Source organism: Galleria mellonella, unplaced genomic scaffold (genome assembly GCF_026898425.1).
Source record: "Galleria mellonella isolate WM207_F2 unplaced genomic scaffold, CSIRO_AGI_GalMel_v1 utg159, whole genome shotgun sequence".
Classification (NCBI taxonomy): domain Eukaryota; kingdom Metazoa; phylum Arthropoda; class Insecta; order Lepidoptera; family Pyralidae; genus Galleria; species Galleria mellonella.
The window spans coordinates 118,752-145,229 of record NW_026442004.1 but is presented as its reverse complement, the minus strand read 5'-3'; the positions used below and the strand labels follow the sequence as shown (position 1 = coordinate 145,229).

The 26,478-nt window shown below is 30.2% G+C and overlaps 1 protein-coding gene and 1 pseudogene across 1 annotated transcript in view; one reads left to right on the top strand and one right to left on the bottom strand.

Moving 5' to 3' along the window:
* The window catches only part of LOC113518861 (homeobox protein abdominal-B-like), a 123,232-nt gene that overhangs the window by 93,468 nt on the left and 3,286 nt on the right, over nt 1-26,478 (bottom strand). The gene's annotated exons all lie outside the window — the stretch shown is intronic.
* Nucleotides 4,798-7,436, top strand: LOC113519041 (uncharacterized; annotated as a pseudogene).

The window sequence follows — 26,478 nt, the reverse complement described above, 5'->3', positions numbered from 1 at the left end:
CAGCGCCACCCACTTAGAGTGCATCGCTCAGCACGCCAATAAACTGTGCCCTGAAATGGTCCGTTCTCATTACGACATTGTTGCTCCAAACATCTAAATTACCTATTGAGCAGCCGTCCGGCTGAGTTATAGTAGCATAAATTAACTGCAAGAGGTACGCCCTCCTCACTTATTGGACTAAGGTGCCCTGGGGTCGCTTCCATTATCTCTCTTATAACCGTTGCCCCAAAATATTCGATTATAGTAACGTACCGGCTTTCATTACCGGTTTCGTGGTATAACAGTCATTTTGTCTCTGATTTTATTGGAAAGCTTAATATCGATCTTAATGTATTTCATATTTTATCATACTGTGTAACCTGTATAAATATAAAATATAATTTAAGATTTTTATTGCATATAGTATAAAGCCTTTAATAATTTTTAAGTAGACGTGCGAATCACACAGTTGGTAATTTCGTTTCGTAGATATTACAAAAAATTCAAAATCGTTGATGAAATGTGATACTTACTTATAGAGATGTTATCAAATAGGATGAAAATTCATACTATAAGTGCAGGTAGGTATATTGAATAATAACAATCAATTTTTATATTGCATTAATCAAGATAAATTTATTAGTTTAATAAAATATAATTTATATTTAAAAAATAAAATTAAAAACTGTAGATATCTATTACTCTAACTCTCTTACACCAATGTATTTAATCGTAAAAATAAATTATACTCTAACTACGACTCACAGAATACACCCCGTCTTTCCCGTCACGTTCGCATTGACAACGTTAGCATTTCTTTTGTGCACGCCTGAATTGCCGACATAAAACTTCGAGACCAGTTTTGCTACGTGATATCTTCAGTCCTTTCACTGTTTATATTACTCGACATACTGTTATCAGTGTGTCAGAAATGGTCGCTTTTCATTCTAGAAAAGTTGAATCGTAAAATCGTCCTCTCCAGCGCGGAGTGCGCCAAAAGAAATAAAGGCCCTCAGGCAGGAAATTTCCGAGTTTCGTAATTAATGTTGCAAGAAGATATCGCAGGGAAAAGTTTTTTCATCACGTTCATCAGGGCGTAATGAGCGCCCCCGTGGTGGTACATCGTAAAAACACCATACAACTTAATAAATAAAACTGGAATTCGTGAAGATTTATCACGAGGTCTACATTGCGATTCGTGACTCGGGCCTCGAGGCGTGTTTTTGCTGTACACGACAAGGATAAGAAACGCGGCAGTAAAAAATAGAGATATATCATAGAGGCGGTGCAACTCTCATATTTACAAAAAGATCCAGTATGAAATATTTTGACGTTTCTCGGTAGGCGTCGTCGTATGGGTAATGAATGAACATGGGTGTTCCTTCGTAGAAATACACTCGATATTTATCACGTGTGTGGATATTTAAATCGCTTTGTATTGCGGTGTAGGTGTCTAATGTTAGAATATATGGCTTTGCGTGAAAAAAATATATTTACAATGGATTGCTACGCATGAGAAAACAGTAGAACTAGTATTTACATATTTCACAAATTTTAAAAGATTTTATCATGAATTAGAAACGAAAAACTTGGTAGGTATGATAATATCTATTTATTAAATATGTAAATAATATTTTTATTCCAATATAATATTACAAATATTTATTTATTATAAATGATAAATATATAAGATAAAATAAATATAAATGCACCCTACATGTTCAATAATAATGATAATTGATTAGAAGTTAATTGAAATGTTCATTTTAAACAGTAACATGTGCAAGTCACTGCACATGTTTTTTTGATTGTAAATTAGGTATACACATACCAAACGTTTAATAATTATTGGATATTGTCCTTTTTTCGTCATCATAATTCCAGCCATCAATAGTAACATGTGCACTTGCACAGTTGAATTAACTTCTGTCAATTCTCATTATTAATTAACATACCTATAGGCTACATTCTGTATCGTGACAAATTATATCTCAGTACTTAATAATTCTAAATATTATCTATTAATTATACCGTCACCGTATTTGTTTTAATAGGTGATAATGAAATGGTAACCCCGCTTGCGCTATCGGTATACGCTGGCGGGGCACCAGTGACGGATGATAGGTGACGATGAAAGCAGGTCAGTTAAGTTAGCCCATCACGACGAATTCCACGAGAATTAGCCACGATGGTTTCCAGTGGAAACCGCGTGGAGGTCAATCTGATAGGATATATTGATAGCAATGAATTCATTAGACTTCATAACTAACAATCCCTTTCCCTTTTCCTAGTGTTTTTATAAGTAGATACTCATAAAAAATCAAAACTTCATTAAGTACCAACAGTAACCAGTAGCAACATAATACATAGTCTAACACTTCAGCAGCCTATATACACCCATGTATGTATATGAGCACCTCTCCACAAAATAGCACGTTTTAAATTCCCGGAAAGCCGGTCGGATTCAGTCCACGTACCGGGTCGCAGGTGATATCAGGATACACGACGGTCCAACTTTTATTGTTATTCCCACTCTGCGAATTGAATTTGAAACAAGCGAGATGCCCGATCAATACTGGATACCTACCTTGTCCCAACAGTTGCCTGCATTATGTACTTGTACCAGTGTATTCAGACTGAAATTTTGCATATTCATACCTAATTTCTATAAGACTGAGTAGATATATAATAATAAGCCTAGAAATCTATACCATGTATTCACATAATTATTAATTTAAGAAAGCGAACACAGAGGTATGAGAATAAGGACTAGGTAGAAGTGATACTCCCGCCAATTCAATAATAATACCGTATTTCAGCACCCAGCTTATTTAATATTCTTATAGAGGAAAGAAACTAAAGTATGAAAATGGATAAAATGAGTGATGTTTATAAGTACAGAAGCCTATAAAAGAGATCATTCATCCCAGGGGAGACGAATGGCTACCTAATTTAGAACTTTTACTAACTAAATCCCATAGTGATCCACTTTACATTACTGGTGTGAAAACAGAGTACTAAAGATAATAATATAGATTATATATAGATAATACTTATAAAAAAATATATATAGTCTTGCTGACTCTCGCATTCATATCATATTGAAATGAAACAATAGTCAAACAACATTATTAAAGGAAACAGGAAAGGTTATAAATTTTTATCTTTTTATGACTGGCTTATACTTATTATGTAATAACGTATCTCCACTTTTTCCTCCCTAGATCGTCGTAAGAAACAAAGTATGGAAAACATAGTACAAAGAGATAAAACTGCGATCCGCCTTGCCAGTCATAGTAATAGAAAAGCACCCTCATACTAATATGCTCGTCTAGAGAGAGATTTATGCTTTACTATGATAATATATTTATATCTAATTAATTGCGAGTTTTAGATATATAACTAAACGAAGTAATTAAGCATAAAGTCAATATACTTAAAATATTTATAAACTTATTTGTTATCACAAAATGTACTCGTATGATTTCCTATTACGATTGATATGTTATAGTAGGAGTACATTTATATTCCTTTTAGATTACCGAAGATAAATAAAAATTTACGTAAAGATATATTTCATGATCAGCCATAATATAAAGCTAAAATATTGTCTCAAAGTGTTTATTTATCTCTAAATTGTTATAATCGACTTTTATATTTTCGAATCTAATTTTGTATTGAAGTAGGTATTATTTGAATGTTGTGCATGTCTATAATTGATGAATATACGAGATTTAGATTTTTTTTAATGTATCTTGTCTAAATAAATACATATGCTAAATAAATTTATAAATTTATATATATATATATACATATATATATATATATATATATATATATGTATTGTTTCAATCAACGAAATAACACATATTTTTATATTAAGTGTCGATGGTTCAACTCTGTTTTTGGAAATTTTAGCTTCTCGTCTGATTTTAATTTCGTTTTAGAGCTTGAGCGAGCTCGGAGCTGGCTTACTCCACCGCTATTATCTGCTCCGTTTTATCTTCAATGTAATCTTGTTAAGAGGCCTTGTATCCCGCGCCCCGATCCCTGGCACACCCCCTAAAGCCGCTCAGGGAAGCAATAAGCTGAATCCCGGGTTTTCGGCGCTTAATGTAAGCCACGCATTACTAAGGCATTCTTAGTTAAATAGGTTAAATATTTAACAATACATATTTATTTAGAAATGAACAAATGCATAAGAAAAATTACATCATTAAAGAATTCTTTCTAATGAAGCTAATATTAAAATTAAATTTTGAAGAATATAGAAAACGAATATAAGAAGAAAAAAACTTTTAGTAAAACGTATGCATATCGTGGTATCGGTACATAATTTATTTGAGCGTAGTACTATCCTTTTATACATAGAGTGGTCTAAAAAAAACTGTTGTGACCAAAGATATATAACTAGTATACCTACCTGGGAATATGAAAAGCGACAAATCGAAAGTAAATACACGTTGATTTTATTTAATTTTGTTTATATATATATATATATATAATTTTTATTTATGCATTTAGAAGGAATGAAATATTTATATAGTGAGTAATTTAACACTTAATTTACTTTTTTTACATAAATCTACGATCTAGTCCAGTCTAGTAGTCTTTCTTTCTTTAGACGAATTATTGTATATAGAATCTCTCACCATAGCATATCCTTTATATTTTAATCTGTATTATTTAACATAGATTAAGACTTCCCTTTGTGGATAAATTGACACTTCTTCTACCTGAAACTTAACGTTACTCATACCCCTGTCATTATATGTATGGTAATTTGTGTAGTACATGTTATATTTTTATTTTAAATAAATGCCTTTTAATAGATTATTCGATGTTGAAATATGCTGTAGCTGTGTCACGGACTTAAAGACCGCTGCCGTTATCATTGCTGTATTAGGAATTGTCAGTAATTGTATTGTTGTGAAACCTCTTTGTATTTGTTATTTTATTTTTCTGTCAATGACAATAATTTGAATATTTTACTTGATGTTCTTTCTTAAATAATCGAATTGTTTTATTATAAATATTTTCTGAACTCATCATCTACTATTTTTCTTCACCTGCTTCCATCGATACGTAATTTTATTTTCTTTCATTTATATTATTCGGATTACTCACAGTATAATTGATCAATCTCGATGAAAATTCGTAATGCATGTATATCGTAAATTCTTTAATAATTTATCTCTGTCCATCTACAATTCCGTTCACGAGTATGATGATTAAGTTGATAACCACTTCACTGTTTACAGGTGTCAAGTCCAGCAGTGTCATGAGCAGCAGTTCGTCACTCATATGTGATACGTGTATCATGTTTTATAACCACGTCATCGACCCGTCCTGATATCTTTGATGTTCAATCTCAATAATATTGTAAGTAACTAACCAGCTTCCCTAGACAAACTAAATGCCATAATAAACTAGAACCTATGCTATTATTTAATAGTTTAGAATTGTATCCGTATAATCAGAATTTAAATTTGCAGTTGAGCCTCGGTTTTGGTACTAACGCTGAATTTGGACCATCGTGCCTTAGTCGAAACATAATTACCGATGGATCAGGTGATACCTTTGATCGAAACTAGAATCTGAATCCTCGGCGTTAATGACTACCGTTAGATTCTTGGAATGGATCGTGCTAATAGCTGATGTTATGTTCTTAGGCAGCAGTATTTACTTTTTCATTGGACTTTTTAAGGTTAGTATGATGGAATAAGTGTAATATGTTGGTACTAGTAGGTCAATTCTAATATTCCCAAAGTAAAAAATATTTACAAAATTAAATTATTGTAAAAATAGTTATTTGATTTAAATAATCATCGCAATATATTAAGTATAAATAAATAAAGTAAATTTATACTTTCAAATTTTCAAAAAAAAAAAAAACATTCCATACAATTAACTACAATATAACTGTATGTTTTTCAACATAAAGGTATTACAACAACTATACAACCAAAATGAATAATGACCGGCTATTAGGTACATTATCTTACGTGTGATCGGATACCACGATAAAATAAATACCATAAATATTTAACTAGTTATTCAATCTTTATATCATCAATACATTTTACAGAGGAAACCAGTACCTAATAGTATGGATTGGGCAAAAAAAAAGAGGAGGTTATATTAAATTAAATAAAACGAAATCTACGTCTATAAACGAGGCAGATATGTAGTTTGTGCGTAGCGAATATACTAGTTTTGTTTTATTATAATTATAAATTACTATCACACATTAAATTCAAGAATTTTTAAGTAATTATTATTAGAAAATAATTATGTTCTATATTAAATTATGAATGATTATAAAAAAATAATGAACAATTTAGTTAGTGTAAAAATTTTATTATATTTTCGATAACAAAATATAGACTTCTTTGTGTATGATTAATTTTAATGATAAAAAAATACAAAATACAAACAGAGTTCTCTATAAAAGATGATTCCACACAAACATGGCAAAATAATGTTGCGCAAAAAGTTAGTCTTGATTTTTATCGAGCGTTACTTTGTCAATAGTAGAATTGGCCTCTCTATTACAATAAACTAAAATAATTCTTTTGATTGCTTTTAATCAGTTTACTAAATATCTTATTTGTAAAAAAATATTACATTTTTCAGGGGCCAGACAAAAAGCAGCAAAAATATTCATGATATACGCCACTGTCTTCATAATATTATCTTTACGGAATTATGTATGTATCAACGTGTGTTGGGAGGTTCATTTCCTGTTTTTGAATTTATCTTTTCATTTGTGGATTTATGTCGCAAGTTTTATTAAATCGTGTTCTTTATAAATCATCATTTATATTATGATCTTCCTCTTCCCCTTTCCCGTGTGTATCGTAAGAGGCGACTAAGAGAGCTTAATGGTAGAAGGATACACAGTAGCTATCCATTTTAAAACATTACCAAAGACTAACTACGGTTGTCAACCCGCCTACCAAGCACGGCAACTACAGGCAAAACTCCTCTTTATAGGGGAACCATTATGTTTAGTATTGAATAGTTAACGGCTGATATGATGATGGTGATGAATATAAATATGAAGGCTTGTAAATTAGTAAGCAAAAGATTACAATAACTTTTAAGAAATCGGTAAATTGTAAATACATGTCTTATGGATAAAAAAAACCCCGTAAATGTAATTATAATATAAATGCTTTATGAATTTTCAGTTTAGATAATGTGGTTATATTTTATACTAGTAATCCGGTCGTATATATTATATATACCATATGTCCATACACACGCCACCTTTAAGACCATTAGCATATGCCTCATATTTAGAAAGGATATCATCAATAATATACAAATACCTAAATAAATTTATAAGTGGAGAAAATATGTCCATTTTCTCCACTTATAAATTTATTTAGGTAATTTGCCTAGTCTTGACTACATATTATTTTTCTAATTTTCAGTGTGGGCCTACTTTCTAATAGTAGCTAATTCCTACAGACGCAAATAATGGACCAGAGGATGAATCCACAAATTTTATAAGCAAAATAGAAATGAATATGGGAAAAAGTTAGCACGCCAAAATATTTTACCTAAGTCAATCTATATTGTTGCAGTTGAATGTATTTTACAATTATGTATAATTATCTATCACATTAAATACATATTTAAAAAAAATGTAACTTAATTATAAATCTACAAGATACCAAAAGAGATGCCTAGAGATACAAAAAATAATAGTAAGAGAGTGGATACTAAGAACTTTATACCCTATACTCCTTCGTTAAGTCCTTCGATATATACCTAACTCTGTAGAGCATATTATTTATCTAAGTGAAGTTCAAAAAATGTAACAAGTCAAATTTAGTCAGTGATAGAAAAGGTAAAAAGTAACCGTCTGTCCTGGTATGGAATAGAATAGAATAGAAAATCATTTATTCAAATAAACTTACATTGAAGCACTTTTGAATAGTCATTACATTTTTTTAATCTACCGCTCGTTCGGAAAGCTGTCTCATCACAAGAAGAACGAGCAAGAAACTTGCGTGTTGCTCTTTTAAATAATTTTATTATTACTTTACATTTTTTAGTTTAAGTGTGTGAATACAAACCACCAATTAGCACTAATTCAATTAAATACTCAAAAAGAAAAAAATATTGAATACATAACCAACTGGTTAAACAATTAATAAGAGGAAATCAGTCATAGTGATTAGAGCAGACCAGTCCCTACAAGCAGCACCCGTTCACGAGTATGACGGATGAGCCAGCCATCACTGCGCTCGACCATATTTTAGGGAGCCCAATGACCCGGCCCACCACGCCGCCACAAGTCTGGACATTTAGTGAGCATGACTACTCAAAACACTAGACCACGTCAAAGCTACTCACAATTGCCATCTGATAGTTATAGTATTCACATTTTACATAAGAATGCATGCGGCAATTAATACAAAAACCGCTACGCTTTCATATTTCTATAGGCACGTGATGCGCAGAAATGAGGAGCATATTTTAAAAAAGGTATTAAGAATGTATGTGGAGGTCTATAAGGGCAGAGAAAGACCTAAAAAGACATGGATGCACTGTGTAAAAGATGATATGGCCAAAATGGGAGTGAATGCAAAAAATTACTGCGAATAGAGAAGAATGGAAAAGAAAAACATATTATGCCAACCCCAAATAATAATTGGGAAAAGGGTAGGAAGATGGTGATGACACTGCATTATCTTAATTGTTAGTGTTATATTTGGCTGGAATTATAATGAAAGTATGACACACTTAGTAGATAATATACCTACCTATTTTATGTTATATGTTTCTTCCCACCTTTTGATTCACAAAATTCAAAGAAATTTAAATCAATATTTTTAAAGTAGTCCTTGGCGTGCGATATCTTTGTACGAGATATTGAATTTATGATTAAGTAACGAATAAGAACACCAACTGAAACGTATCTCTCAACGAATCCACCTTTATCATGTTTGCCAAACTACATCCTCACATCTAATTTTTGAGTTAATGACTAAAAAGGCAAAAAAATCATGCACATGTTAGATAGATTTTTTAATTATATTAGTTTTCTTAAACATCTTGTATCAAAATGTGTACCTACATTTACTAATAAAAATCAGAGTACCTACTTTAAAAATAGTAAAATGTTAAAATTGTTATTATACCAAATTTTGCAATAAATTATTCTTGTAGTGTATTTTATAATTATTTATTATCATGATATTTGAATAAAAAGTAATAAAATTGTAAGAACACGTGGTTTCGCTGACTTGTTTACTCGAATTCGGCCGTGTAGATATAAAAAGATTGTTATTTGAGTGGGGAGGCACTTTTTATCCAACCGTTGAAAAAAGCGGATCTCCCTGACGTATCAACAGTGAACAAGTATAGTAAAACACGTGGTCATTATATAAAATATCTCACAATTATTATTGATGGAAGTTCTAAAGAAGCTATAGTTAAATAAGTGTCGATGGATTAACAGAAGTTGGGTATTTATTTTTTGTTATATATTATATACATATAAAAATGATTTAATAGTATGATTTTTAAAATAAATGAACTGTAAGTACTTTGTGCTTTATTTCCTTTTATTACTTAGAGCCTTATAACCTTTATATTATCGACTAAACAATGCATCATGTTAAGATTACGTAGTTTAATTACTATGAAAACCCTATATAATATATGTATATATATTATAGATAAAAATACAGTTTATAAGTGTTCATTCATTACACTTGGTAAGGTATATAAAAAGTGATTTAAATCTGTTTTTTTAGAGAATATCTACAACAACGCTGATATTTATATACGTATCTAATAATATCCTACGTACTCCTGATCTTAGTGTTCTTGATTGTAGGTTTAATATTTGGTCTGAAAAAAGACTATTATTGTGACATGAATTATGTTTATATTAATATAATTGTATATGGTAAGTACAGTTTTATTTTTGTCATATTTAAATCCATTTCTATCGTGTAAATACTTATTTATTAATTTGACTTGTTCTATGTTTTTCTTTTTTTTTTTTTTGATGTATATTTATAGTTTTTTTAATTAAAACTCAAAATACATATAAATAAGTCACTAATTCATTATGTATTATACTAGATAAAATAAAAGAGTTTGATGTTTTCATTCATGTACTTCTCTCTTAATTAATATTAGTAAAATAATAATGTTGCTAACGTGCTGGCAACCATAACAACCATCCTTTAAATAGTCAAAGAAATTACAAATAATTTATAAGTCTAACCAACCACTTTTTAAAACTGCTATACCTACCAACCTTATCAGAATTGACAAATCGAATCATGGGATACAGATTTTTTAATAGGTGATAATGGCGTGGTAATCCCGCCTGCGCTATTGGTATACACTGGCGGGTTAGGTACCTGTGAGAAGTGATAGGTGAGGATGAAAAAGCAGATTAGTTAGCCCATCGTGACGAATTCAACGATAAATTAGTCACAATAGTTTAGAGGGGGAACCGCGTGGAGGTCGATCTCGAGCGAGAGTATATTAATAGCAATGGGAACTAATCTCCCCATTACTAACAATCCCTTCCCCCCGTGGGATACAGTTGACCCTTCATTATTTGAAATCATATAAGTAGATGTTTTCACTGATATATAAAAAAGTGAAAAAATCTTCATATGTAACAAATAATAAATACATTTAAAATAACTTCCATTTTTAAATATACCTGTTATCATAAGTTGCTCTGTTTCTAAATTCGTTCATGTATATGTGTCCGAAGACACTGAAGAAGAATATAACCTGGTATAACTGATACCTTAATAGGTAGGTATATAGAGATGTCATTTGATTACGAAAGGTATATTTTAATGTGTATTTTACTTCCCCCACCCTTCTTATCTCTTAGAGAGGTTTGGCAACACGTGATAAAAAATATATTAGTCATTTCTAGTTTTCCTTCTATTCCAGAAATAAAAAACGGCCAGATCCACATGCCCTACAATTTTTCTCCACTAAAGGGTAAGAGTAGAATTTTACTGGTAGAGATGTATGGAAATTCGATTCCACTTACCCTTACCAAACAGTTTTTGTTTACAAATAAACTTTTATACATAAATGTCTCTTATGGACTCCCTGGAAATAAAAAGGAAAGATAATAACCTGACGCGGCATTCTACTCTATCTTCTACTACTTCCAATCCAGGAAGCTCTATAAATATCGAACACATATTTGATTTTTAGCATTTAATTGTTTACATACACTATGTAATAGTATGTAGAAATGTTTTGAGAATAAAGGTTTTTTGTATAGTAATTTGGTTTAAAACTATAGAAATAAAATTACTTCTTAATGCTCATTAATACTTATTCTTATTATCAAATTTTGAATGTTCGTTTTTGTTGTTAGAGATTTGACCGCTACCATTTTAGTCTCGCTTATTTCAGTCATACAGCCATACAGATATATAATAACACTTCTTATGAATAAAGAAAGTATAACTTAAACGTACAAATGTTCGTAAAAATGTACACATTCAATAACTAATAATCATGCAATAATATAGCCACTCAAATAAAAAACTCGTTAAATGCATAAAATATAAAACATATCTTACTTTTAACTACAAAATGAATCTTACACATGAAGGGAGTTTATTTTCTGTTACTACCCGCTTGGACGCCTAATTAGAAATATTTTAATTCCCAATTTAATAAATCCAATTTTTTTTAAATTGGAGAATGACATTTATTTCTAGGCTTTTTTTATTATTTTGACGGCAATTCAAAACTTAATCAGAATTTTATTTTGTTCAAAATGGGCAAAAATAAAAGTTGTAACTGATGACCCGAGAAACATATCATCAAGACTGATACGCCGAAGATTAGTGGAAGCTAAATTGTTTGGAAGAAACTCTCGAAAGGTACCGCTTTTTACCAAGCAACACCGAGAGAAGCGATTATTATTCGCTACAATATATTATATTAATATATTAATTGGACAGTACGAAAATGGAAAAAAGTATTATTTTCAGATGAAATAAAAATAAATATGGTAAATTCCGATAGAAAGAGCTATGTTAGACGTCTTGTAAACAATGCTTTTAATTATAAATACACAAGGAGTATAGTCAAGCACGGTGGCAGTAATATTAAAGTTTGTAGATGTTGTTCCAAATGTGGAGTTGAACCCGTTCGGAAGATTGGAGGTATAATGGATCAATGGCAATACAAAAATATCTTAGAGCACACAATGATTCCCTACTCGGATGATCATTTGCCTGGATCTTTCAGCATGACAATGACCCTAAACACACGGCCAATAGCTTCAAACGTTTCCTTAGCGAACAGCGTATATCCGTTTTAGACTGGTCAGTAATTAATCCTGATTTAAACCCGATAGAAAATCTCTGGTATATTGTTAAAAAGAAAGTCTCAGAAAAACGTAACACCAGTCAAAACGAATTATATGAAGCATTTGTTGAAGCATGGAATTCAATCCCCCTAGACAAATGTATAAAATTGTTGAATCAATGCCACGTCGTTGCAGTGCTGTTATTGAAAGTAAGGGATATATATATATATATATATATATATATATATATATATATATATATAAAATATATATATATATATATATATATATATATATATATATATATATATATGCAGTTTATATATTTATTTATGCATTAGATTTCTCTTTATTTAATATTTAAAATATGGTCACTAAAATAGTTTTCATTTTTTGAAAAGAACTTGTTTTTTTTTTCTCGATTATTTCCCCTAACACTCTACATTTCACATCTCTACTGACATATCTTATTGTGTCTGTCAATTACATATACGAGTAAAAAAATAGTACCCATACTGTTGTTACACTACATTTAATCTGTTACTAATAGAGACGTAATGCATTTTAATACCTTTATATAAATTTTCAATAAAGTATTTTTCACACGAAGAATATTTATTTACTATCCGTTTAGTCGAAGATTAATGATGACATCGTGTTTTGTTAAATATTTTTTAATTTCTCTAAAACATTTACATATAAAAATGTAGTAATTTCTCACGGTTCAAATATTCAAGTTAGTCGTGAAACTTAATTACATACATACAAACATTTACAATATGTATAACAGACATCCAAATATCTCTACATTTTTTATTAATATTAGTAAGATAAAAAATATTTTATTTACATATGTCACTACTTAAAGACATATTGATATTTTAATAACTTAAAGTAAATAAACGTTCTACCTATCTGTACCTACTAGTTTTAATTCATTGTCAAGTAGTTATATTGTTTTACTTGAATGGTAAATAATAAAAATAAATTATTACAGTATTTCTCTTTCTTACTAGTAGTTCAAGTCAAATTGTTAAACATGTCTATAATTCTAGACACAGCAAAATGTACCGAATTTTCATGTAATCGTTTGGGACATATCAAAGGCATTGGTTCTTATTAACACTCTGGTATTATTTTAACTGGAACCTATTACTGCAAAATGAAGAAGAATAAAAAAATACTCGGTTGGAAACTGGATGGGGGAGCTTATCCATTTATTTATATTTACGAGTTCATGCAAGAGAATTGATCAATATTTTATCTGGTTTACCTGTCTGCATGGGACGGTATTTTGGAAATGTTAATTAAAGTGGTCCCGTAGATTCGGTCAAAGATTCCGCCTCTCGTCATTAAGCGGGAATCTTCGCATCAACATAAATGTCACAGCCGTAGAGGTTTTAATTATCACTGGCATGGAACCCTCGCTCCGACCCACCGCGGAGCTGATCTCGTAAAAGGGTTACAGCATTTGAATAAAACAAAGTTCGGCCCCCTAATCTTCCAGGCTTAATGCCAAGCTTTTAGTACACTTAAATTATCTTCGGTATCTACATTAACAGTAGGTACCCCATTTGTTTTTCATTTCTACTTACTCGATCTGTAAACATAGGTATAAATAGAGATGAAATCATTAATATTCTTTTTAAAGAAGGTTCTAATAACTAAATGAAAAGGACTTTTTCTAAAAAACTAGTCTAAAAGTTTGGATTCCTTATAGGTATGCCCATAGCCTATTTATCAACTTTGTATAAGAAGATCCGAATTATTTCGATCATTGTTACTTTTAAAAAAAATTACCATTTTCACTAATAAAATATCATAAACAGTAAACATAATATAATAATGCTAATTATTTTGATTTTCATTCGCCTGAATTTGTGAGTCACCTGTATACAAAAATAAATAAAAATACGTAGCCGTATATCTCTCCGTATACTCAAATCATTGAGTATGAATTCTAAAAATACGTGCTCCACAAAAAATATCACATCGAAACATCTCGGATTTTTCTTTGCAAAATATCACTGTCACGTCGCCATCCCCGGCGGGGGCGTAAAAAGAAAAGTATATAAAAGCAAAAAGAAAGTATAAAAGTATAAAGAAAGTAGCTTCCCGCAGATAGCGTTCCTTGGAGCGACGTTGCTCTTTATTACAATTCTGCCAACTTCACTTGCGGCTCCCGAAGGTCTAACGTTTTGGTAGAAACTGTGTATTTCGGTGGTGCCAACTGCAGTAAAAAGTTGGCCGGCTGTACATCAAGCACGTGACACGAACAACGATCCAACCTTTGAATTCTCTTAGGTATAGAAGCGCTACGTTGTATTTCACTAGCGACGCCTTATTGTACCTTTTGGAATCGTGTCTTAATATATCTCCTTCATCACTACATTTTTTAATATTTTTTACTCAATATGTAAAGTATCACATATCTTTTATATTTTATTAACCTAATTTGTATATCTATTTAGAGTACAAAAATTCAAATTAAACAACCCTAATGATTTTTCAGATACATAATAAGGAATGGATAAAAACTTATTCTTCAACCAACTTCTTACTACCAATAGTAGCTGGTCAAGTTTAGAAGCTTAATAATGTGAAGGTATTTGTATAATGGCTCAAGCACGGTTTTTCAATAGTAATTCTTAAAAACATCAACTATTCTAAAGGCATTAAAGAGTATTGAACTTGAATATAAATAGCTTAGCGACCACACCCATCAAAATATACCCATAAAAGTGTGGATTAGAGAACACAAGAACCATATTGCTATACGATAAGGCTCAAAATCATGTGAACTGGATTTAACTAAGTATGTTTGTCTGTTGTCAACTTCAAGAAACGATATCACGAGCCCCCCATCGCAGACACAGACTCGTCTGCTGCTCGAGAGATATTTTTACAGCAAGGGCGACGAACTTAGACATCCAACATTAGGTATACAATCTGTAGCAAAATAATAATGAAAGCTTAGAAGTACATTACACTAAGTCTATGCATGAAACAAAGATGTATTGCTGTTGTTTTTATTTTAAAATTCGTCCAAAATTGGATAGGTAAAGAGCATGACATACCTATACAGCTTAGTCATGAGTTACAAAAAGCCTTTTTCTACTCGGTTTAATATTTTTTTAATGCAAAGTTGCATAATGGTAAACAAGATATCGGCCAACCAGTTCAAAAATGTCTATATGTAAGATTATAAATTGTAACGTCTAAGTCTATGGTTTATATAACGTAAAAAAGGCACATGAAGAGTATAAAATATATTTCATTTTATTTCTTTATAGGATTTTTTTTTATTTATATGAACTGTTGCTAGCAGAATATAATACTTAATAGCAGATTTTAATCTATAGTTTATACCTATATAAGTACATAAAAACTTAATTACAAAAATATATATAGGTGCCTATATAGAACACAAATAATTTCGTGCTAGTAAATTAATTTTCATAATAATTATTAAAATTAGTTACCATCACAATTTATTACCACTAAAATGTCAAACATGATAAATAGCATCTAATTATCATAATAGTTATTTTATATTCTGTGATAGAGTTTATTAAGGGGAGTCACACATATCTACCTTCATGTAGAGTATATTGTTATTGTCGGATTTTTTTATTGAACTAATTTAGGACTATATATTATTACTATTAATGCCTAAATACATTTTTTTCTGTATCGATTAAAAATCTAATGACGGCTTAATTCAATATACATGTTTTTATTTAAGTATGCTAAGTAGGTAAGTACACACATTCCGTCGAAGGAACATTTTTTTATCTATGTTATGAATAACGACTCGTGCCCGAGGGACGACTGCAGGGGTTTCCGAGCCTCCTATAACCTTTGTTATGCATAATATTACCGATATTACTATCATATGCCTATATACTTGTGACACTTATTTTCTTACTAGTTTCCTTTACAAAATACTAATAATGTAAGTATAGAATGCAATAGATACAAATCTATTACGATATATGAGTATTTATTATTAAATTCTTAATGTATTAATTACGAGTAGTAAACCTATATTCTTTCTGCAGGATATCTTAATGATGATTATGTCAAAAAGGGTAAGTATTACTAACGATGAATACCAGTAGGTACTTATTAGAAGTCTAAAGCTTATAGACATCACAATAATAAATGAAAGGGTATTTATTGTGAATGAAATAATGTCTATAATCCTTACAAATATTATAAATGTGAAAGTGAGTTTGTGAGTGAGTTTTGTTTGTTTGTTTATTGCCTTATAGCGCCTTAACGGCATAACCAATCACTATGAAATTTGATATAGCTACTATACGGTATGGAAAAGGATATTGCCTACACTTTATACCGGTCTAAACATATTCCGATCACATGGATGAAGTCCCGGATAAAAGCTAGTACCTAATTACATTAATGTATACAAACATTCGTATTATTAGAAATAATAAAATATATATCTAGGTATCTATGCATCGGCATAATATTTTTTATTAACTGTACAATACATATGTATTTTTAACGTTGTTGAAGTGAAAGTGCTGGATGTAATAAGTACCTAACTATTAGTAAAAAAACTTGATATAAAAGAAAATCTTATTAATATAATAAAAGTTTTTGAAGATGAATGGATGGACTAAAGTTTTTAAGGATGGATGGATAAATTTGGAAGTGGAAAAAAATTTGGTACACTACTGGTTGTATCCTAATTTAGCACATAGCATACTTTATATGCTAATTCACGTGGCTAAAGTTGTGAGATATAGCTAGTTTTTTTATATAGCCAGGTAATTTCTCTACAAACTGTCAATTTACATCCAGACAGCAATTTTTAGCTTTAGTAAAGGTAGAATTTACCCAGAGTGTCTAGCTTATATATAACTTGTCAATAATCTACATCTTATATAAGGTATAATCTTGCATAAATAGATAGGTAGGTATCAACTTATACTGAAAGTTATTTGAATAAATATTTCTTCTCATTCATTCATTAAAATTTAAGTTTAAAATTATAAAAGCTGAATTATAATTAGTTGGTAGAGATTTTGCTATAATTTAGGGTATCTCTTTAGAATTCCATATGGGGCAACTTTACTTTTGTCTATGTGAAAGTTTATATTGTATCCTAATTGGACTGCAGATGTCCTTAATTTATAAAATAAAACAACAATTTCAATCTTAGATGTAAAAAAGTTACTTTACTTTTTGTGTTCTATTTTAAATATAGAAACGCAGGTACTGGCCTTAAACTATGAATTTAGATAACAATATTAAATATAAAAAATGTAGGACGTTACGTAAATTTTTAGATAAAACTATAAAACAAAATTTAAAGTGAAGCAAGTCGTTAACCGGCGGAAATTTGCCGTCGGATTGGAACTGCGTTGTTTCGTTTATACCTTATGTAGTATGAAGAACAAAACTAAATAGAATTCTAAAGCGAATTTATAGTTCATTCGTTAAATTATTAGAAAACATATCTTAGTTCCTCTAAATTGGACAAATATTGCCAATTCTTGTACAAGACTATCAATTAATGAATTAATTACAATATTGTAAGTATAAATTATTTATAACTATTTTTTTTATTATTAAACGCCAAAGTAATCATTTTATTTTAATTTAACTTAATTTATTATCATCTCTTTTAATTACTTAGACACCTAAACCTATCTATCTAAAGCAAGGTGTCGTGTAGTATTTACAAATCGATACAACGTCGTAACCTTCAAGAAAAGAACATATTCTTTTTTAAAAGGCCAGCAGCATATCTGCATTCTTCCTGTGTTACTCATAGACAGCGATAGTCACTTATCATCAGGTGAGCCACATGCTTATTTACCCACTGTATTATAAAAATAAAAAAATAGATTTCTGACACAATTAGTTAGTAGTTATTCAGATTTATCTTGAGTCTATCTACTACTGTACTCAAATTGACGCTATTTAATAGTAATTATGCCATGGCTTTAATTGCATGAGTTTAAATAAAAAGTATGGTATACATAACATTGTGATTGCTCTATGATCCATATGTATACCAAATTCCTAACATTTAAATTTGTTCAGGTCAGTTGTTATTTATATCTATATTTTTTTTACTTTTTTTTTATAAAATTAGCAGCGCCATCTCTGTAATTATTGAGTTAATATGATGATGTTACATCTACGCATGCGTGAAACAAAAATGGCCGCCGATCAATATGAGGATGCCACCCTGTCCCACCCCATTGTTTAGCCTTACCATAGAAACTCAAGTAAAAAGAACTCTATTGCATTGGAATAACACCTAAAAGAAATAATAGAACAGATAAATCTTGCCCACATCTTTTGTTTGTTGTAGGTAGGTATATGGGGTAACTTGTCTAAATATGAACCTACCTACCCAGCTAACTATACAGAACCGTATTGCGGATGAATATTTTTAAAGCTATACCTAAGTAATATAGCTAAGCAATTTTATTGCAAGATAAAAGACAGTTGTACATACCTACCTAAAATGTATAGGTACTCTACGGTTAAGTAGGTATGTAGGCAGGCACCTACGTGTCTATTTGACGAGTTACAGAGGTGGTTACATAGTACTTATCCAAAATTAATGTTGTGTTAAGACAACATAATAATATGCTATATATCTAACTAGTTGTCTCAATAATGTATTTTGAGTTGTTGACAAGTAAAATATTGCAATACCTATTAGTTATTAGACTATAACTGTTACTCCCATACTTATTTGATTGGAATAAAAAAGTAGGCAACGATGCCTAATTTCATTGCTATTGAATTATAAATATTAATTACCCCTTAATGAAGCACTCTTATATTGTATACAGCAATAAGGAACAATACTTACATTAGAACATCCATAAAACGGTACAAATTAACAACGAATAATTTTAACCATTTCTGGGGTTACTTTAACACATGCTAAAATACGATATAAACACTATGTAGTAATTAATCTAAGAGCAGTAACTTTTCTGTCTTATTATTAAAATTTATTACATTAAAATATAATTTTGCTATCGCCCGGTTAACTGACCAGTCTGAATGTATTTGTTCCTTTGAGACTAAAAAGAAGAACAAAATAATCATCAACCTCTGATACATTTAAAGGTATACCTTTTAGGTGTACTTATCACTATGTCGCTGACTGGAAGTAAGTTATTATTGCATTATCTCCAAATTGAGTATGGCATGTGTAACAGGGGCTCTATCAATTATGCATAATGAGAATTAGTACCTAGGTTGTACTTACATACAATTATCAAAATTAAAAGATATATATATATATAACTTATATCCATGATACTGCTCATGTCTATAGGCGACGGTTACCACTTTCTATCAGGTGGGCCGTCAGCTTGTTTGTCATTCTAAGTTGTATAAAAAAAAACGAAAAAAAAAAACCTTAGGTACTAAATATCTCTCAGTACCAAAAAACTAATGAGTCCAAAAAAAAACATAAATCGTAATCTACTTACTTACTTATAAAACGTTTGTCCTGACTGCCTATCAACAGCCAAAACTACTAAGTCTAGAAAGACGAAATTTGGAATAGTCATCTATAAAATTAAAATATTTGCCCAGCAATGACAAGGTAGATCCTCGTAGAACTATGCATCGCAGATATCTATATCCGTTACAAGTATCTAATTTTTTTTTGTAAGATACTGTAGACATCCATGACATGACGATATATGACATCAACAACATATAGGTACGAAAATTTAAAAACGTCTCCATACAAACGCACGCATTTTATATTTTTTTATTTTAACGGGACGGTAAAGTTTTACGGTACATACATAGAACCATACATAGATACTTATACTATGTATGGTTCTATACATAGTACAATCATATATGATATTATATATGGTTCTATATATAATATCATATATGGTATTATAAAAACATCTATAAAGGTAGATAAAAGTAAATATTTTTAATTTAAACCATAATACCTAATATATCTATACATTAAAGTCTTTTAAACTAACGAAAAATATTATTTAAGTAAAAGGATACTTGTCATCGTTTTCCACCTAAATACATACCTAATAAGAAATAATGTGCTGAATAGATAGGTAATTTTTTTAATGATAATAGAATGGTAACCCCACCCGCGCTATCGATATACACCGGCGAGGCACCAGTGAAGGATGATAGATGAGGATGAAACAGGTCAGTTTGCCTATTGTGACGAATTCAACAAGAATTGTTCACGATGGTTTCCAGGGGGAACCACGAGGAGGTCTATTAGGTCCTATTAGGGCATACTGCAGGCAATGAGGCTGTCAAACTCCATTGCCGACAATGCATTTCCCCCCGATAGACAATTATTATAAACGCCATCTTTATAAATTTGTATACAGGGTACAGTAGCACCTAATCCAGTAATCCACTTTCAAGATATTCATGATTTATAACGCCATCTATTGGTATATGCCAAAAATAGATGACACATGTTACTAACTATTAATAGCGACATCTATGTTTAATATATTGAACTTTGTGATCAAAATTTGTGTGGCTAGCACTCTATCATTACATTTATAGCACATGTCATTTAATAGCATTCTTACAATAATTCGAGCAAAGCTTAAGAAAAGCAGATGTTAGATACTTAGGTAAAATTAAATAAAGTACAAGACAATTATTTTGGGTTGCTTTTCATATTTACCTACTTTAATATTTAGATGTCACTTGTTCATATATATTTTTAATAAGTATGTTACTTAAATATTGAGTAAAATGAAAGTAACATTTTAATAACTTAATATTTAATTATCTGATGAACAATTTGGTAAAGTAAGAAGAAGTAGGTATCACCTAGGATCTAGGTCCTGGGTTCTTAAACTATATTCGTTTACAGTAACAAATTAAAATTATAATTGTTAGGAACCATTAAAATAAATAGTAAAGCCTAAGTATTATAGGCAGGTACCTATTAAGTGCCAAAATTTATATTCCAAAATGTCTTACTAATTTGTTTAAATAAAAAAGAATGTTATTAGTTAAAATTGTTTAGTTATTAAGGTATTACTCGATATTTTACTTTTAAATAGCACAAGGTAAATTATCTATTTAAAATTCATGTAATACTTTATATTTTTTTAAAAGCAATTTCATTTAAACGGTTAAGTTAAAAGGCAATCTTACAAAATAAAAAATGCAAAACTTTTTGCCGCCATCATTTTGGTTGCTAAGTAACCAAACGCTTAAAATTTAAGTGATTTCTCAGGCATGTTATTGGTTCATTTCGGCGCCATTTGCAAAGGGCTGGACTCACCTCGGCCCCGCCTACAACCGCCGCCCCAAATACATCGTCGGAGCACGGGGCGTCCCCGGTTATAACTGCCATTGCTGACAGTACTTGTCCCATCTTTCTACAGGAGGAGCCACAAGATAATACGACAAAATTTAGGATGTTACAATTTGAGGTATTCACTTATATTATTTGATATGCCGTTTCAATTTGTAGCATTCCCATACCATATTGTGGGATTGTTTATCATATTTTTGGGTGGGTCTGTATGTAAATACAATGAGAAATTATATGAATTACTAAAATAAATTAAGTAGTAAGTAGATATTTTGCAGATATGTTTTCAATCAATATATTTTATATAATCAGGTAGATATTTAAAGGCCATTTGAATTGTTTTTGTTTTTAGTAGGGTATGTAGTGAACTTTATATGGAGTATAATAAGTAGATAGATGACATACCCATTTACCATCTAAATAAATTTCTGTTGTTATTTATATTGTTTTCAGTTTTTTTTTTCTTTTTCTTTATAAAAACGGAATGGTAGCCCCACCACATACCTAGGGCTAGATGGGGCCCACCTGAGTTAGCGATAGGTATATGTTGACAGGGCATAAGTAATAAGCGATAAATTCACCTCAAATTAACCGCGATGACTTCCAGGAGGAACCATGTGGAGGTCAACCTAGTAGCCTATATGCTAATATACCCTATGATGCTAGCAATTACGCTATTAGTACCCATTACTAACAATCCATTTCTCCCCATTTATTTTCAGTTACTTAAATTATTATTCAGTATTAGGTTAATTTAATTCAGTCTTAAAAACTAAAGGTAGGTCTCTAATTATTATAATTTATATTACAGAAAATTATGGGAAACTACAATAAAGTTCTCGAAAACTCTATTTACAAACAAAACTGATAAAACAAATAAGTATGTAAAGTATGTAAATAATTCAAATGAACAATTCATAACACGCATTTTACTGTTCATTTGTAAGCGTTTACGAGAAATAACAAGCAGTGTAGCCGTTTGTTCGATTTATAAACTCAAAAGTTCATAATACTGAAATGATTGGCTGTTCGCCACGTCGAATGTTACATTTGTGATTTGTAGACTATTGTGGTGTGAAACAATAAATAACTAAATACTTACATATTTTACCATTTATACTACATGCTAAATGCTCATAACTACCTAGTACTTCCTTTAAAACTTGTTTACAACAAATGGTAACACTTAAAGGGCGCTTTTATTTTTTATTGGACCATGGCACAATATTGTGCCTACCTATGATTTTTCCAGCATAAGTGATAAAAGAAAGTAAAATATTATATACGGAGTCGTTTTTAAACTTTTGTACAGGGGAGTCAAAAAGCCCACCTTGCAAGAATCGTAATAGGATTTGCTTAGCATAACTCGACTCGTACTGAGGGCATGTCAAATCAAATCAAAATTAAATATCTTTATATTGCATGAAGAGTGGCGTAAAGTTGGTACTTACATGAATTTTACTAGTGATCACATTATTCATCAGAATCTGGCATAAAAATTAATATTAGACAGTAAACTAGGCATAAACAATCCGTAAAAGGCTAGTGGAATACACTATTTTAAATTTAGCATAAAATACCTACTTACATGTCAAAATAATTGAGTTACAATAACATTCATGCTGTAAACAATTCATCAATAAAGTAAAAGCATTCATCCGTTAGCCAATTTTTTAATTTATTTTTAAATACAACTAATGATGATGTTTTTATTACATTCAATCCAATGTAATCATCTATTGAATTGTAATTTTTTATTGACATATAGTAGATATTTCTGCTATATAAAATTGTTGTTTTGTAGGGTAGAATTAGATATTTAAATGGTGTTTTTTTTTTAAACAAATGCATATGCGTCTTAACAAATACACAAGTTTTATAGATATAAACAAATAACAGTTAATATTTTCAACTCTGTATAGTAATCGGCAAAATGGCGTGTATCAACATTACAAGTTGCTCTGGTATATTACTTCTGAGCTATATGGACCCGTTTCGCATGATATGGGTTATCCCAAAGAAAAAGAAGAGTAGTATATAATTTAGGTACATAGCCGTAATATGCCTGTAAGTAAGGCAGTCTTTTTATTACTGATCCTTGTTATCCGCCGGTGTGCATATGCGAATGAGTTTATTTTATTGCCTAACCTATTTATGTGAGCAGCCTACGAACATTTATCGTCCAAAAAATACCCAATGAAGTAGTCTCCTGAGATTTTTTTGTGGTATTGCAAAGTTTATATCTAAAATAGTCTAGTCCCGTTGTTCATAAATTGGATGCGTGTTGTCTTATTATTTAAATTTTAATTCTATAGCCATTTTATTATATCACTGATTTATTTCGTTATTATATGTTTTAGCATTATAACATGTTATTACAACGGATATGTCATCAGCAAACATTTACTGATAACATTTGATTTACTTATAAAAATCAATAATAAAAGGAATCCCAATATATTTTGGTGTTTTCCCCATTCCCAATTTGTTGTGGTAATGAAATGAAATGAAATTAAATGAAATGAAATTTATTGCGATGAATGTGGTAAGTTTAGATAACATTATACATTTTGTGTAACCATGACATTCAGCCAGCTTGGCATGCAATGTATTATTAATAATCAACTATTAATTAGAAGTCATATTACTAAAGCCACATTGAAGTTCAAATTATTATTGTAAAATTATACATGGATGTCATTATTTTTCAGTAGGTTACGTCCGTCATACATTTACAAATATGTGTTGCATACAATATTCTACATTCTAGATTCAATTATATAATGTCGTCCATTTTACTTGCAAAATAATCTTTCAGTGTATAAAAACATTTTGTTATTAACCATTTACATAAAATGACTTACACATGGTACACTATTCGTATTTAATTTGATATATGATGACACCTTAACTTCCATATTACAGTCCAATTTTGATATTTCTACGTATTCTTTTCTGTTTATCAAATAACTCTCTCCAATCCTTATGTCGTTTGTCAAAGAAAAGGTAGCTGATATTATTAATTTACCCTTTTTTTAAAAGAAAATGAGTTTAATTTTCTTCTGACCTAATAAATTTATGTTTATTACAAACAATTAATCGATTGAACATCGCCCTCTTTCTTAAATACCTTGGATAGATTTGGTAAAAGAGATATGGGTCTGTTATTGTCCACTTCATTTATACTTCCTTCCGTAGATAATAGGTACCTATTATCGGATCAGTGCGTTTACATTAGATTGTTACCTGTATAAAGCAAATCCTGTACTCGTAAGTTTTGCTTTGTGTACAGCCAGATTTTTAACTTTCTAGTTCCATAATATCATTACAAAATTTTTGTTCTGATTACAACAACACTTTAGTCATATTGTCAAATTAATGTAAAATAAATATTTGCCTTCTATTTTATAAAAAATAAACAAGATAAAAAATGTACGAAAACATACACAAATGTCTTAGAGAATTCTTAATTATCATTGGATCATCTAATACATTAATTTAGATACACAATCACAAAAATTGCCTAATTCTCAAACTATCATGTCATGAAAAATATATACGAGACATCTGGCGGCACCAGCAATAACATAATACCCAGATCAAAAACGATTTACATTAGTTCGTTTTGAAAATGATACTAACCTATAATCAATTCCATAACCTTATAAGGCTCCGGGAGACCTACAGCTCTAAACGTTAACTAGAGCAGACCAAGTCCTACAAGTAACACCCGTTCACGAATATGACTGAACGCACGGTTGATGATAGTGGCTGGTTATTTTGGTAACCCTAAAACCTTCCATCAGGCCACCACAGCTTTCTTATCTTATTCGTATGCCGTCGTTTATACCTATCATATCCTAAACCTATCATCTTTTATACCTGTAGCTAAATATAGAGACTCTCCCGCGCCGACTGAGTTAATTTCTCGCTTAGTTAACTTTATTACCCACCACTGATTGGATATTGATTAGAACAACCGTTTCAGCAGTTTAAACAGCGATTTTTTTCTAAAATAACATCGTGCAATCACAAATTTACACTCACTATGCGTTTGTAATTACCGTCGTGAGCTTTATTACCTCTGTTGATTAAATAAAACATCGATAAATGATTATGAGATAGCTGAGTTAAGGAGGCACATTACAAGAAATGAGAATTTTGATGTTGAAGTTTTGCAGACAATTGTAAATTCATTTTAAATTAGTTTTAGGTAGTCAATTCTTAAATTTTACATTAATCTATTACTTTATTATTTGGTTTCATTTTACCTATTTGAATTAGATTTAGAATTAAATATTAAACTTTATTTAGAGTTTTAGTTTTCTAGATTTGATCTTTGGCTTAATTTGAGAGCTATAGTTGTGAAATTGCTTCATTATATTGTAATCATATCAAGCAATACCGATTCACGAATTATATAATATACTATTTTATCCATCTCTTCTAGAAAATAATTAACATGGTAATAATGGTAAGCAATCCTTTCATAAAAAGATCACAGTAATTTGTTTCTGTTCAAATGGAAGTCTATTTTCTTGTAATCACTATTTATTTCAGTGACTAAGATATTCAAATCCGTCGCAGTATCATATACATTACAGAGGGCCTATCACGAAAATTTTTCTGAAATTTCGTAGCTGATTGGAACACAAATTAAAAAACAAATGTAATGTTAATAGAACTTATTTAAAAGTATTAAAATATTCATTTTTAATCGGATTTATGACGAATGAAACGTTAAATTTCATTTACTTAGCAGATTTTACTATGAACGAAGCGCGAAATTAGGTTCGTCATTTCGAAATTACAATTCTCCTGAAAGTTAACTGTTAAA